Below are 15,205 nucleotides of genomic sequence, written 5' to 3'. Positions count from 1 at the left end.
AAAATAAATATAAAGTGAGCACTGTACACTTTGTATTCTGAGTTGAAATTGAAATCAATATATTTGAAAATGTAGAAAACATCCAAAAATATTTAAATAAATGGTATTCTATTATTGTTAGTGCAATTAATCGTGATTAATTTTTTTAATTGCTTGACAGCCCTAAAATAAATATTTTTGTGTGTATGTGTGTACACACACACACACACACACTAAATATTTCCCTCTCATACTGGTAAATAGGTAAATAAAACGATGAGTTCACACTATTGTGGCTCTTTTGGGTAATGTTGATGGCTAATTTGTCTCTGGAAGCACTGAGGTCCGAGTATCACTGCTATAGAATTTAAAAGTATGTAATTATAGCATTAAACTGCACTTCACTTGCTGCACATTGTGCCAGATTCATCATTTTCCTGTGCAAAGTGAGTGTGCATGCTTTGCACTGGTGGAAATGACCTGGGTCAGGTGTAGGGCACCAGCAAAGCAGCTCTGTTAAGTAAAGCAGAGTAATAATGAACATTTGCTGGTGCGTTTGTAGCCCAGCTAAGTGGGCTTCAGGGTGAACTCAGCCATCCCCAGAATTGCAGTTAAGGAAGGGGGGATAACTCAGTGGCTTGAGCATTGGCCTGCTAAACCCAGTGTTGTGACAGCCCTAAAATAAATATTTTTATATGTGTGTGTGTGTGTGTGTGTGTGTGTGTGTATATATATATATATATACAGTGTGTGTGTGTGTGTGTGTGTGTGTGTGTCCTTGAGGGGGCCATTTAGGGATCTGGGGCAAAAATAGGGGATTGGTCCTGCTTTGAGCAGGGGGTTGGACTACATGACCTCCTGAATTCCTTCCCTATGATTCTAAGGCAGCATTTCAAATCCAAATGCAGATGTGTTACCTTCATACTTACAGAGTGAAATCCTGGCTCATTGAAGTCAGTAGCAAAACTCCCATTGACTTCAATGGGACCAGGATTTCCCGCAGGGCATTATTTGAGAAAAACAACATGCTTATGTCATTAAAGATGGTGTTGTAACACATATGCATAAAGGGACAGAAATAAGGGTGTACAATGAAGCCTTCAAGTTAGCAATTGTATGGAGTATACATGTATATTCTCTTTACACAATTCCTTCTTCTGAAAAATATATTTTGTTTCCTGCCACAATGTGGTTATAAAAGCACTATCTATCCAAAGGTAACATGTTTTTTTTCCCCATGTCAGTTTCTGAAATAAGCCGTCTGCTTCATCTCAGCTGGAAAAAGGCAACAACCTCAGTCAGATTTTTTTCTTTTTCTGTAGTTTGTGAAATGCCAGCTCCGATCTTAATGCCTATTATGTTTCCCAACATAAACAGAGGTAGACAAATACATTGTTTGTTTGTTAGCAATTCTCTCTCTCTCTTTCTCACCCACACACATACAATCCCAAAAACCAATTGTTTGGGGTCAAACCAAACCCAACATTGTTCAAATTTGTCAGAAAATCAATTAAAAAAAATATTGTTGTGGGTAAAAATAAACATTTCATTCGACAAAATAAAAATGTTTTGTTTGGATTCCAACCATTTACAACATTTTTATCGTGAATGAAAATTAAAGGACCTTTTGAACCAAAAAGTTGAAACCTTTTTGTTCAGAAAATGTTGAAACAAAACATTCCATTTTTTCAGAACTTAAGTGTTTTTTCAACCAAATTAATGTGTTGAAATCAACATAAATTCACAGAATGTTTCCATGTTGCCATATCTGCATTTTTCTCTGGAAAAAGTTATTTAAGTTGCAAAAAATTTCACCAGCTCTGAACGTAAGTTGCTTTTCCCCTCCACAGAAGCAAACGATTTTTATTCACTATTCTTAGCAGTAGATGCAGTGTATTAACACCCTACCTCACTTCATTTTATTCTCCAAAGCGTTTCCTTCCTCGATTGGCATTTATGTCAAAAATAGCTATCAGATATCATTATGTAGCACTTCAGCGGTTGAAGAATGGCACGCTCCTACTTATTCTCTGCCCCATCTCTTGTCACTATGGTTTAGCATGATTAGGTTCTGTTTACAGTAAATCCATTTTCTTCCCATTCTGTTTGTTTCCAAGTTTGCCACAGCATCATGCTTTGAATGCTAAAGACATAGTAGCAAGTATAAAGGATTTTTAATTGGAGTTCCTATACAACCAGGGGGAAAAGTGAGGTCATCTTAGGTTTAATTAACTTGTCCCACATTTTGTAAGAAATCTGAAGGGTCTTTAAATACAAGCCAGCAAGCCAAAACACTGGATACACTGCATACATGAAGCCTGGTAAATATTGTGAGGTGCTTAGATACTACAGTAATGCGACTATATAAGTAGCTAAGATGTGATGGTCAGCATAGTTTTAAGTCTCTTTAAGTCCCAGCATAGTTTTAGTCCCTTTCCTAGCCCCAAACAGGGCAACTCTGAAAAGACCTCAAACCATGTTGAGGCTCAATGCAGGGCTGTTAATATCAACAGTGGGGCATTCCCTGTACTCCAGCTGGTGCCCTCTTTCCCCAAAGACCCGTCCCATGGATTGGTGGGTGGGAAGGGACAAGAATCTCCTTGCCAGCCCCTGAAGACGGAGGGGTTAGGAGGTACAGGCCAGCCAGTTATCCCCTAAAAGGGGGAGGGCACAGGAGATCATTTTTTGTCCCCTCTATCCCCAATCCAAGGAGACACACAAGGAGATCAATCGTGTGGCCAGAATTTGAGGAAGGCCCCTGACCCTGCATCTGTCAAATGGGAGCTGCTTTGGGGAAAGGATGGTCCAAGACTGGCCTTACGAGAGTTTTGAACGCCACCCCCAGCAATTTCAAATTGTTCCCTCTTGTACTTTCTCATTTAGCTGTGAACGTTTAGCACAGCCCCTCACCATACAACCAGCGTACGGGTCATTTTAAAATTTTTAAACATGTCTGTCTTGCCTTTTGATGGAGGGAACAACTCCAAACCAGTTGGGGTGTGCTGCTCCGTTAGCCCATTCATATGGAATGCTTCATACATCTTATGAAGTGGGTTCTAGCCCACAAAAGCTTATGCCCAAATAAATTTGTTAGTCTCTAAGGTGCCACAAGGACTCCTCGTTTTTTTTTTTTCACACAGCAGAGTCTGGAACAGAATCCTGGATCTTAACACTCCTGACCCTGGGAGAGTCTCAACCTGAAAAGGCACTTGGTGGCCTATGCTAATAGGTAGTTTTAAAGATTGCTGTGTAAAGGTTTTGCACAGCAGGTGGCCTGGGAAGAGACTATGGACCAATCGTTGAACATGGTGCCAGCAGGGAAATCAGGTAGTGTTTGGAATGTTTATTTTTATTTTTCTGTTGCTATCCTTTGGCTTTCAGCTGAAACTGTTAATTCTTTGATGCTGAATTAAAAAGTAACCCTAAAAGCCACCCAAACTGAACTTCATGAATGCCCTCCACCATGGCCTAAGCAGTGGGAGAAGGGGAGAGATTCATTAAATGGAAGAGTCTGTTGGATTTCCAGGAGGTGTGGGAGGAAATCCTCAGGCACCCTGGTTTGAAAGTCGTTTTATATTTTGCATAGCCTGATGGATTGATTCAGTCCACATATCCCTTGTACGAGGTCCAGGAGACTGTTTTCTCCTTTCTGGTGGGAATGCTTCCCAGCCAGATGGCCTCTGGCTTTGAATGCCACAGTAATACAAGTCATAAGATTATAGTCCCACTTTCAGAGCCTTCATGTCTTAACAACCATGTAAAAGAAGCAGTGAGAGATAAAAAGGCATCTTTTAAAAAGTGGAAGTCAAATCCTAGTGAGGTAAATAGAAAGGAGCATAAACACTGCCAAATTAAGTGTAAAAATGTAATAAGAAAAGCCAAAAAAGGAATCTGAAGAACAGCTAGCCAAAAACTCAAAAGGTAATAACAAAATGTTTTTTTAAGTACATCAGAAGCAGGAAGCCTGCTAAACAACCAGTGGGGCCTCTGGACAATCGAGATACAAAAGGAGCACTTAAAGATGATAAAGTCATTGTGGAGAAACTAAATGAATTCTTTGCTTCAGTCTTCACGGCTGAGGATGTTAGAGAGATTCCCAAACCTGAGCTGTCCTTTGTAGGTGACAAATCTGAGGAATTGTCACAGATTGAAGTGTCATTAGAGGAGGTTTTGGAATTAATTGATAAACTTAACAGTAACAAGTCACCGGGACCAGATGGCATTCACCCAAGAGTTCTGAAAGAACTCAAATGTGAAATTGCGGAACTATTAACTGGTTTGTAACCTGTCCTTTAAATCAGCTACTGTACCCAATGACTGGAAGATAGCTAATGTAACGCCAATATTTAAAAAGGGCCTGAGAGGTGATCCTGGCAATTAAAATGATCAGTACCGGGCAAATTAGCTGAAGCAACAGTAAAGAATAAAATTGTCAGAAACATAGAAGAACAAAAATTGTTGGGCAAAAGTCAACATGATTTCTTTAAAGGGAAATCGTGTCTTACTAATCTGTTAGAGTTCCTTGAAGGGGTCAACAAACATGTGGACAAGGGGGATCCAGGGGACATAGTGTAATTAGATTTCCAGAAAGCCTTTGACACGGTCCCTCACCAAAGGCTCTTATGTAAATTAAGTGGTCATGGGATAAGAGGGAAGATCCTTTCATGGATTGAGAGCTGGTTAAAAGACAGGGAACAAAGGAATAAATGGTAAATTTTCAGAATGGAGAGGGGTAACTAGTGGTGTTCCCCAAGGGTCAGTCCTAGGACCAATCCTATTCAACTTATTCATTAATGATCTGGAGAAAGGGGTAAACAGTGAGGTGGCAAAGTTTGCAGATGATACTAAACTTCTCAAGATAGTTAAGACCAAAGCAGACCGTGAAGAACTTCAAAAAGATCTCACAAAACTAAGTGATTGGGCAATAAAATGGCAAATGAAATTTAATGTGGATAAATGTAAAGTAATGCACATTGGAAAAAATAACCCCAACTATACATACAATATGATGGGGGCTGATTTAGCTACAACTAATCAGGAAAGAGATCTTGGAGTCATGGTGGATAGTTCTCTGAAGATGTCCACGCAATGTGCAGTGGCAGTCAAAAAAGCAAACAGGATGTTAGGAATCATTTAAAAAGGGATAGAGAATAAGATGGAGAATATCTTATTGCCCTTATATAAATCCATGGTACACCCACATCTTGAATACTGTGTACAGATGTGGTCTCCTCATCTCAAAAAAGATATACTGGCATTAGAAAAGGGCAACTAAAATGATTAGGGGGTTGGAATGGGTCCCATATGAGGAGAGATTAAAGAGGCTAGGACTTTTCATCTTGGAAAAGAGGAGACTAAGGGGGGATATGATAGAGGTATATAAAATCATGAGTGGTGTGGAGAAAGTGAATAAGGAAACGTTATTTACTTGTTCCCACAATATAAGAATTAGGGGCCACCAAATGAAATTAGTGGGCAGCAGGTTTAAAACAAATAAAAGGAAGTTCTTCACACAGCGCACAGTCAATCTGTGGAACTCCTTGCCTGAGGAGGTTGTGAAGGCTAGGACTATAACAGGGTTTAAAAGAGAACTGGATAAATTCATGGAGGTTAAGTCCATTAATGGCTATTAGCCAGGATGGGTTAGGAATGGTGTCCCTAGCCCCTGTTTGTCAGAGGGTGGAGATGGATGGCAGGAGAGAGATCACTTGATCATTATCTGTTAGGTTCACTCCCTCTGGGGCATCTGGCATTGGCCACTGTCGGCAGACCGGATACTGGGCTGGATGGACGTTTGGTCTGACCCAGTATGGCCATTCTTATGTTCTTATTCTCCAGCTAGTCTGAATGACTCGAACATGTGGCTGATTTAACCACTTTGCTATGCACTTGTCTCAGTGGCAGTTGTCAAAGGGTCGGCCAGCTACGCTTAGTCAGTTTGGCAGTGCTGAGGAAGCCAGACCATGCACAGGGGTTGAGCCACAGACAGGGGACACGGGCTGCAGAGCAGTGCTGCTGCGATGAATTAGTTGTGCCTTTCAGTTCTTGCTCCATGTGGCTCCCAGCTGAATGGGTGTTCAATGGCGCATTCCCGTTGATTTCTTTTCAGTCAGACATCATCTACCAGAGTGTATTGGAGTTGATCCACACGGATGATCGAGCCATGTTCCAATGCCAGCTGCATTGGTCCTAAACCCACCTCCATACAAAGAACTGGAGCAGGGCACAGACGGTGAGTGACCAGGGCTGAGGGAACACAAGGCTGTTTGTGCAGTGAGAGCCATCTTCATGACTACTGCTGCCTGAATGAGCTCTACGGGAAAAGCCCTATGGAGACTGACAAGCCCGAAGCGCTGAGACGTGCTAAAGCAACTTTACTAAAGCTGTAAAGCACAATGGGAATCGTAATCCCATTGGGAACCCTGTCCTTACATTAGAGCCCAGCTCACGAAAGCCAAGTGATGGGGGAAGGCAATGTAATTTGTGGCTGCTTTGTGCTGGATGCTGTTCTGTTGTTCTAAGTGGAAGAATCAAATCTGTTTTGATGGGCAATGGAGAGCCAGACCAATTAGAAAGGCCAAGGAATGGAGGAACCAGAAAACTCACCCCAGTGTGTCTAAGCTGTGTCTACCAGCTTATTTAAAATGGAAAAAAAAATCTCTCTAAAGAGAGAGCCAAACCCACTCTTCCCTTCTCAAGGTGGTACAGGGTTTCCATTCATGGCCTCCCACAGAATGGGAAGCTAGACCTCCACATATGGCTCTGAGAAGAGAGGGGCAAGAGCCAAGATATAATATCTGCTTGGCTCCATGCCAGACCCACTGCCCATCAGAGTCAGTGGGAGTCTCTATCCCAAGAAAACCTTGAAAAAATCATGTGGCTGCAGCACCTAGATCTGATGCATAATATTGACTTTCCATCAGCATGAGGGTGGCACTGCTGCCACCCAGAACTTTTCATGGCCTTTCCCAGCCCACCCCCATACACAGCGCAGATCCCTGTGAGCCAAAGGAGCCATTGCACAGCTCCACCTCTGGCAGCTCCCACAGGGAAGAGCCACTGCAGCACCGAATTATAGGTTTAAGGCCAGAAGGGAGCACTATCTAGTGTGACTTCCTGTATGTCACAGACCAACACCAGCACCTGTACACTAAACCCAGCCATCAAAATTAGACGAAAGTGTGACAGCCCGCGGACTGCACAGGCAGGGAATAGGAAGGACCAAGGCACACCAGTGCCCAAGTCCCCATAGTGGTAGGGAATGTTCTCCTGACTGGCCCTGCCAGAGGCTTCAAAAGAGTCAACAATGATTCATGGGCAACAGGGTGAAGGCTGGCTAAGATCTACCAATGCCTGAGCCCTGTCCATCCCTAGGAGGTCATCCATAGAAGAGACCAACAGAGTCCTAGGCAATATCTGGGCTGAAAACCTAAGGGACTCAGATGCAACTCAAGTCACCTGGTTACATCTTTCAGAATGACACTTCCAGCCAAAGGGAAGGTTTGAGATGGGGCAGCAATGCCCAAGGTGAATCATGTTCTACAGGCTCATCATTGTGCCTCAAATGCTCAACAGAATGAGGAACTAACCCGAAGAGTACATCTACACAGCAGGTGGGAGGGCACTTCCCAATGTGGGTATACAAACACGCGCCAACTCTGTTGGAGATGGCATGCTAAAAATAGCGGTGTGGCCATGGTGGCACGGGCAATGGCTCGTGCGTACCACCTGAGTACAAACCTACCCCACCCTGGGTACATATTCAGGTGACTACACACCCTTGGAAGCACCTTTCCAGCTGGGGTGTAGACATGCCATAAGACAGTAGAAAAGGCTAGCTGATGTAGCCATACTGGTATAACTATATTGACAAATCCTTCTCGTGTAGATGCAGCTTATACCATCTAAAAGAGTGCTTTTGCTGGTATAGTTTTTACTGTATTTACACCAGGACTTTTGTCAATGTAGATATGTCATAAAAAAATCACCTGCTAACCCTGATTACTGTACTAACAAATATCTAGTGCTAGCCTGGCCTTACTCTGCGTTTCCTATGGTTGTGTAGATCAAGACCGTGAGAGAATTTACTCCAGGGGGCTTTTTAGAATTGAGGCTCTCTTTTTATAACAAAAAGGAGAGAACAACAGTGACTATGTGTTCTCCCTCATTGGCATCACTCTGTTAATAAGTGGTATATGCCTGCGAGGCAGGAATTGCTCCCTGTCTGCCTTTAAAGCCATGTTTATTACAACACTGATGAATTAGTGTCTAAATACTCTTTGAGATGCCTGCTAAAAATGCTTGCAGCACTAGCACTGGGACTGACTTTAATCATGTATATTTGGCCAAATTTTTTTTGAAATAGGAAAAAATTATCACACCATATTATGGGCTGCTAATTTCTTCTGACAGATTTCACCGCCTAATTTAAAGCTTCTGGATTCACATAAGCAGTCCACTGGATGTCTAGAGCTGATGTAAGAGAAAACAACTCTCTTGCCTTCATTGGCTGGCATCCACCTACCCTAGCTTAGATCATAGCCTGTAGGCCCCTGTCAAGGTTCCCTCCCCACTCTGAGCTCTACGATACAGATGTGGGGACCTGCATGAAAGACCCCCTAAGCTTATTCTTACCAGCTTAGGTTAAAAACTTCCCCAAGGTACAAAGTTTGCCTTGTCCTTGAACAGTATGCTGCCATCACCAAGCGTTTTAAACAAAGAACAGGGAAAGAGCCCACTCTTCCCCCAAAATATCCCCCCCCCCCCCCCAAGCCCTACACCCCTTTTCCTGGGAAAGGCTTGACAATCCTCACCAATTGGTACAGGTGAACACCAAACCCTTGGATCTTAAGAACAATGAAAAATCAATCAGGCTCTTAAAAGAAGAATTTTATTTAAAGAAAAGGTAAAAGAATCACCTCTGTAAAATCAGGATGGTAAATACTTTACAGGGTAATCAGATTCAAAACATAGAGAATCCCTCTAGGCAAAACCTTAAGTTACAAAAAGACACAAAAACAGGAAGACACATTTCCTCCAGCACAGCTTATTTTACAAGCCATTAAACAAAAGAAAATCTAACGCATTTTCTAGCTAGATTACTTACTAACTTTAGAGGAGTTGTAAGGCTGCATTCCTGATCTGTTCCCAGCAAAAGCATCACACAGACAGACCAACCCCTTTGTTCCCCCCGCCCTCCAGATTTGAAAGAATCTTGTCCCCTCATTTGCCATTTTGGGTCAGGTGCCAGCAGAGTTACCTCAGCTTAACCCTTTACAGATGAAAGGATTTTGCCTCTGGCCAGGAGGGATTTTATAGCAGTGTATACAGAAAGGTGGTTATTCTTCCCTTTATATTTATGACAGCCCCCATCCTGCAAAGACTTACGCACGTGCATGCTGACTTCAGTGGTTACAAACAGTATATAAAGCTAAGCAGGTGTCTCAGTCTTTGGAGAATCAGGGTCTTAGGGTGCATCTGTGCATACGCATGATACATTATTCACAGGCATGAAATTTTAAAAGGGCTGAATTAGTTTTCAGTTTAATCAATTTCAGCACCTTATTCTATTCTGGGTGGAGACAATGCCTGGCAAACTTGATTCCCGATCATCCCTTTAAAGCCAAGTGACAGACCCCAGAAAAGAAGCACTTGTGCTGGGAATGCCAACAGACCCTCACACAGTGCTATAATTAGGGGTCTGCTCAGCTTCCAATGTGCTCGTGTGTCTTCTGAGAAGCAGAGCTCCCATTCGTCACATGTATGGAGGGAAGAACCAGTTTCAAGAGGCTCATGCATTCCAAACAGCATTACCCAAGCCTTTCCTCCATGCCTGGTGGACATTAAGGACTCAGCATAACAGGAATGTTCTGAAGCGGTTTCAAACCAGATGAATACATCCTCTATTGGTTTGGTTTGGTTCCCAGCCATGCCTCATGTAGGCAGCAGCACCGCTACCATGGATGACCCCCGGCACCTGCCACCTGAGAATTCCTCTTTCTTAGAAAGAAGCTTCATCTGTCGCTTCCGTTGCTTGTTGGACAACTCCTCAGGATTCCTGGTAATCCACCCAGCAAGGCGTTTGGGCTCAGATCCCCAGAGAGATTTAGGCACCTACCTCTCAATGGGAGCTAGGTGCTTAAATGCCTTTGAGGATCTAGGTCTTGCTTCCCTGCTGCACTTGCCCCATGACAGCCACACCTCAGGGAACAGACTTTGAGCCTAGCTTCTGCTATGGGGTGGTGCAAACCTGACCAGAGATGATGGGAGTTGATGGGGAAAGGAATATTTCCCCATTCATGCCACTCTGTGGGGAGTCCACAGAGCTCTGCCAGGCTCTGAGCTTCCTCTGGATAGTTGGGGTTTTGGGATGAGATACTAGAGAGGAAGGATGGCCTGGTGGCTAAGGCCCTGCCCTGGAACTCAGAAGAACCATGTTCAACTCTCTGTGTGCCCTGGGGCAAGTCTCACTGTGCCTCTGTTTCTCATGTGCCCAATAGGTATAACGGAGAGCCTTATCTGTGAAACAGGAATAATTTTCCCCAGCTCACGGGGGATATATTCAGTAATGTCTGTGTGGTGCCCATATACTACAGTGGTGAGGAGTTGAATGGAGAGATTCTGATATGAATGATCCATGTCACTAGTGTATATGTATGTCATCCCCACTTTTTCCTTCTTCCCCAAAGGCCTTGAATTTCCACGGCCGTTTGAAATTCCTCCCTGGGCAGCAAAAGAGAACAGAAGATGGGACCCTCAGGCCTCCACAGCTGGCTCTGTTTGCCATCGCAACTCCACTCCAACCGCTTTCTATCCTGGAGCTTCAAACCAAGACCTTCATCTTCCAAACAAAACACAAGCTGGACTTTACCCCTATGGCCTGCGATTCAAGGTATGGCACAGAATAGGGGCCGAGATGCCACTTGCTCACAGCTCTTGTTAAGTTTGCTGAGGATATAGGCAGGCATCATGCTACAGCAGATGAGAAATGCGAAACAAGAGCCACTAGTACTGCTGTTGTAGAAATAGAAAAAACAGTAGATTGTAACCCTGGCCAAATGCTGCATTAAGTGAATAGAGAAAAAAAATCTTCTATGAAAACTTTGTCCGTTGCATTACAAATAACCAGCATTAAACATAAATACATTCAAAGGGACATCATCAGGTTAAAACCCACTCTGTCTCAAAACATATTTCCAGCTAATGGTATACGCTGGGATTATCACAGCAGCATAAAGGATTTAGGTACCTGTCCGTGGGCCAGCTGCCTCCTAAGTGCTCCCTCATGGTACGTGGTCATCCCTGCTTCAGTTTCCTTTTTCTTCGGTTCTGGGCCAATAACTCAAACTATCAGAAAAACTCTACTCAAGTTCAGCAGTTCTCCCTAGACTCCCAAAACAGAGTTCTCAAATCTTCCACATGTTCCCACTCCTTGTCTTTCCCACCAGGGCCTCACCGACCTTCCCTGCCTCAAGTCTTTTCTTTAAAGACTCTGGGTCCCCTCCCGAAGCCTGCTCATGCTCAGCAGCCTCCGTAGTCTTTGCCATTTCCCAGTTCCCACCTGCTACTCCTGGGTTTCCTGCTGGAGCCTATTCACACCCCGCAGCCATTCCTTGCCTTGGCAGGCTAAAATCTCTCCCTCCAGCCTCACTCTTGTTATTTCCCTCCCTGACTGAGCAAGCTAAGCAAGCATGCGGACATGGAACCCCCTGCTTCCTGCTGCTCCTTATAGAAGAATCAACTCCTCCAAACCCTGCTGGGTATACTGATGAAACCCCATGCCGCATCCCAGGTGTGGAAGGCAGGGCTAACTGGATGGGCCTGGACAGCTCCAGACCTCTGGCAGTTAAAGGGGCTGGCCACCCCGTTACAGTGCCCAGCTCCCACTGAAATGCAGTGGGAGTTGGGCAGCTAACTTGGGCTCCTTTGAAAATGACAGTCACGGTTATTTAAGGGCATTAATTTTACTTTACAATTATTATTGCTCTTCTACCTTTCCTTCCATGTAGAAGGCATCTTGCTACAAATTCTCAGCTTGGAGAATATCCAGAAACACCTTTAAAGCAGTGGTCCCCAAACTGTGGGGAGCGCCCCCTATGGAGGAACATTTGGGGGTGGGTATGTGGTGGGCCAGCCCCTACAGGGGTAGGGAGGGAGCACCACGCTTCTGTCCCCACTCTGCTACTAGACCAACTCCACCCCCAGCCTCGCTCCTCCCCCAACCCTGTTCAACCCCCAGCCCCGCTCTGTATCCAGGCCCGGCCAGCCCTCATAGGGGGTGGGGAGGGAGCACCATGCCTCCAGGCCCAACTCCACCTCCAGGCCAGATCTGCCCACAGTTCCGCTCCACCCTCAACCCCATGTCCACTCCAGCCCCTGCCCCTCCCACATCCCGGCTTCGCCACCATTCCCTCTCCATCCCAGACCAGCTCCTCCCCTAGCCCCAGCTCCGCCTCTAGACCCACCGCTAGCCCCAGCTCCTTCCCTAGCCCCAGTTCCACCCCCAGCTCCTCCCCCATCCCCAGCTCCTCCCCTAGGCCCAGTTCTGCCCGCAGCTCTGCCTCCAGCCCCAGCTCCTCTGCTGAGGGAGCCTTGGCTGTGCAGTAATGGTGGCAGGGGAGCAAAGACAGATTCCATTACTGGTAAGAGAGGCACAACTGGGAAAGTTTGAGCACCATTGGTCTAAAGACAGAGGTGCAGGGAGAACATACTGAAGATGACTCTTCCCAACTGTGTTTTTGTGAAGTGAGCAGTGAGTAGAGTTGGATGGAGCGTTTTGACTGGAACGTTTTTCTGCTGGAAAATGCTGATTTGTTGAAATCAAAACATTCTGCAGGAATTTGACAAAATTCTAGTAGAACCCAGCCAGAGTTCAATCCAAAACTTGGTACACACCAGCTCAGAGGTCCTGCTCTTCAGCAGCCAATCTGCTGGGCTGAATGGGAGCTGAGAGGCTTGAAACCCAAGCTCATATGCTGGCAGTTCCTTGGCAGCCCAGGCTTCCAGGATCCGCAGTCCGGGGTAGCTGGCTGGGGAGGCCCCAGCTCCCAGGCTCCCCAAGGAGTTGGGAGGCTGGTTTCCTGTCTGGGGCAGCTCCCTGAGGACCTGGACAGCCCAGCAGGCTGGCTCCTTGGGTAAGCAGGTTGCCTAGTTTCCCAGCTGGAGCAGTCATTCTGCAAGAAATTTTGAGTTGATTTTTCTTTGGTTTGTTTTATCCTACTGGGGACTGAAACATTTTCCCAGAATTCCCAAAAATCTCAGAATTTTTCACAGAATGGAAAATGCCTCTTCACTCAGCTGGAGGGATAACTGTGGGTGAGCTAAACCCACCATAGTTTTCCCTGTTATCAGATAACTGCACAGATTAGGTTAAACCCTAGCTAATGGACTGACATAGCTCTGTTCTGCATTCATCCTTGGTCCTAAAAGTTTTGTGAACTCTATTTCTTTTTTGTTTGTTTTATTTTACAGAGGTAAAGTTGTGCTGGGATACACAGAAATGGAGCTCTGCATGAGAGGCTCTGAGTACCAGTTTGTCCATGCAGCAGACATGATGTACTGTGCAGAGAATCATGTGAAATGTGAGTTTGGTGCCGAGTTGTTAGATCAAAGATCCCAACTCAGCTAACATGATTGTATTGTCCTATTTTATGCAGGGCTTGTCTACTCAGGGAAAATTACTGGCATAATTATACCAGCATAATTATAGTTCTTCTTTGAATGCTGGTCCCTTTGCGTATTCCAAATGTTGGGTGTGCATGTACGCCACACAACTGAGTCTGGAATTTTTTCCAGGCAGTGTCCAATGACCTGCATGTGCACAATATCTTCCCCCATGCTCCCCAACAGACGGTATAAGGGGCAGTGCGGGTCGACACCTCTCCAGTTCCCTATTTCAGCCACATGGCCTGAATCAGAATCCTGTTCTCCTTTGCTCTTGCAAGCTCAAGAAGAGTTATGGTACATATTTGCTGCAAATAATTATCCTGTAGTTTAGAAATCTTAATTGTACGTCATATAGTTTAGAACAGCTTAATAAAGCCCTCCCCCAAGTCAGGGACCGTCTTTGTCTTGGGGACTATGCCCAGGTTCCCGGCTTCAAGAACTGCATCTCCTGCCTCCGCTCTTTCCATCAGTGACGATCATCCACGGTGCCCCTACCATCTGGGTGAGATGCATAGTCTGAGAAGTGTCCTTCCCGCCCAGAACCAGAGAGGCCCAAGGAAGGGCTTAGGCTGAAGAAGCACCTAATGGAAGAGGCTTTGAGGCCCTGCTTTGATCCAGGCCAGAGGGACCTCCCTGTAATTTGGCCTCAGCTGACCAGCAATGCCCATCCAAGCATGAGCCATGGAGCAGAGCCGCTGGCACAAAAGCCCAACAACTCAGGACACTGGGATCCCCATGCTAATAAGGAACACACTCATGGGCATAAGGGCAGATCCCTGCAGTTGACTGCCCACAAGGAACATGTCTGCTTCCCAAGCCACGCCGGGTCAGGCGAGACGTTGTGTACAGATCCCATGGAACTGGTGCCAAAGCCCCTTGGGCTGGAGGGTAAGGCAAAGAAGAAAAGGGATCCATCAGTTCCAACAGTGAGTGCAGTACCGGGTCAGAAAGACAGGCCAGTCCCTTCCATGAGTGCAGGTCCGGATGTACCATCAGTACTGCCTCGGCAATTCAGAGAATGACCAACTCTGATGGATGAAATGTGTCCCTCTGGTTCCTTAGTGGGAACTCCACAGACTTTGGGCCATACTGAGAATTTTATGACACCAGAGGATGTCTTTCTCCCCAACCCACAATCTCCACTTCTGTCGGGCCCTGCAGTTCTCAGGGAAGTTCTTAGCCTGGAGGCCGAGCTGTCGCTGCTGTCAGAGGAGAGACCCCATCCCGATCCATCGGACAGGAGCGTCTCAGTACCAACAGTGCCACCATTTCCAATGGAACCATCTTCAGACTCGGAGGAGTCAGAGGCAAAAGCTCCACTGATATCTATGGGAAGGCGCAGGAGCCCAAACAGACAGCTGCAGCACCCCGATCCTTTTGACTGTGACACCGCCCTGCCCAGGGACACCTGGTCATTTCCCGTGGGGATCACCACAACCAATAGATCCCTCCTTCTGGCTGTACTGGGGCCCCTGGGATCCTTATAGCAGACGCCCGTAACTTTCGCAAGGGTCCTACCATTCTTCCCCCTCTCGTCAGCCAGTTCCATCAGCGTATGAGG

At 45.6% G+C, this 15,205-nt stretch overlaps 1 pseudogene; it reads left to right on the top strand.

Moving 5' to 3' along the window:
• Positions 1 to 15,205, top strand: part of LOC102930936 — a 149,865-nt pseudogene that overhangs the window by 122,891 nt on the left and 11,769 nt on the right.

Source organism: Chelonia mydas, chromosome 11, assembly GCF_015237465.2.
Source record: "Chelonia mydas isolate rCheMyd1 chromosome 11, rCheMyd1.pri.v2, whole genome shotgun sequence".
NCBI classification, from domain to species: Eukaryota; Metazoa; Chordata; order Testudines; family Cheloniidae; genus Chelonia; species Chelonia mydas.
Note: the sequence above shows the minus strand (reverse complement) of the source record. Positions and strands in the feature narration are given on the sequence as shown.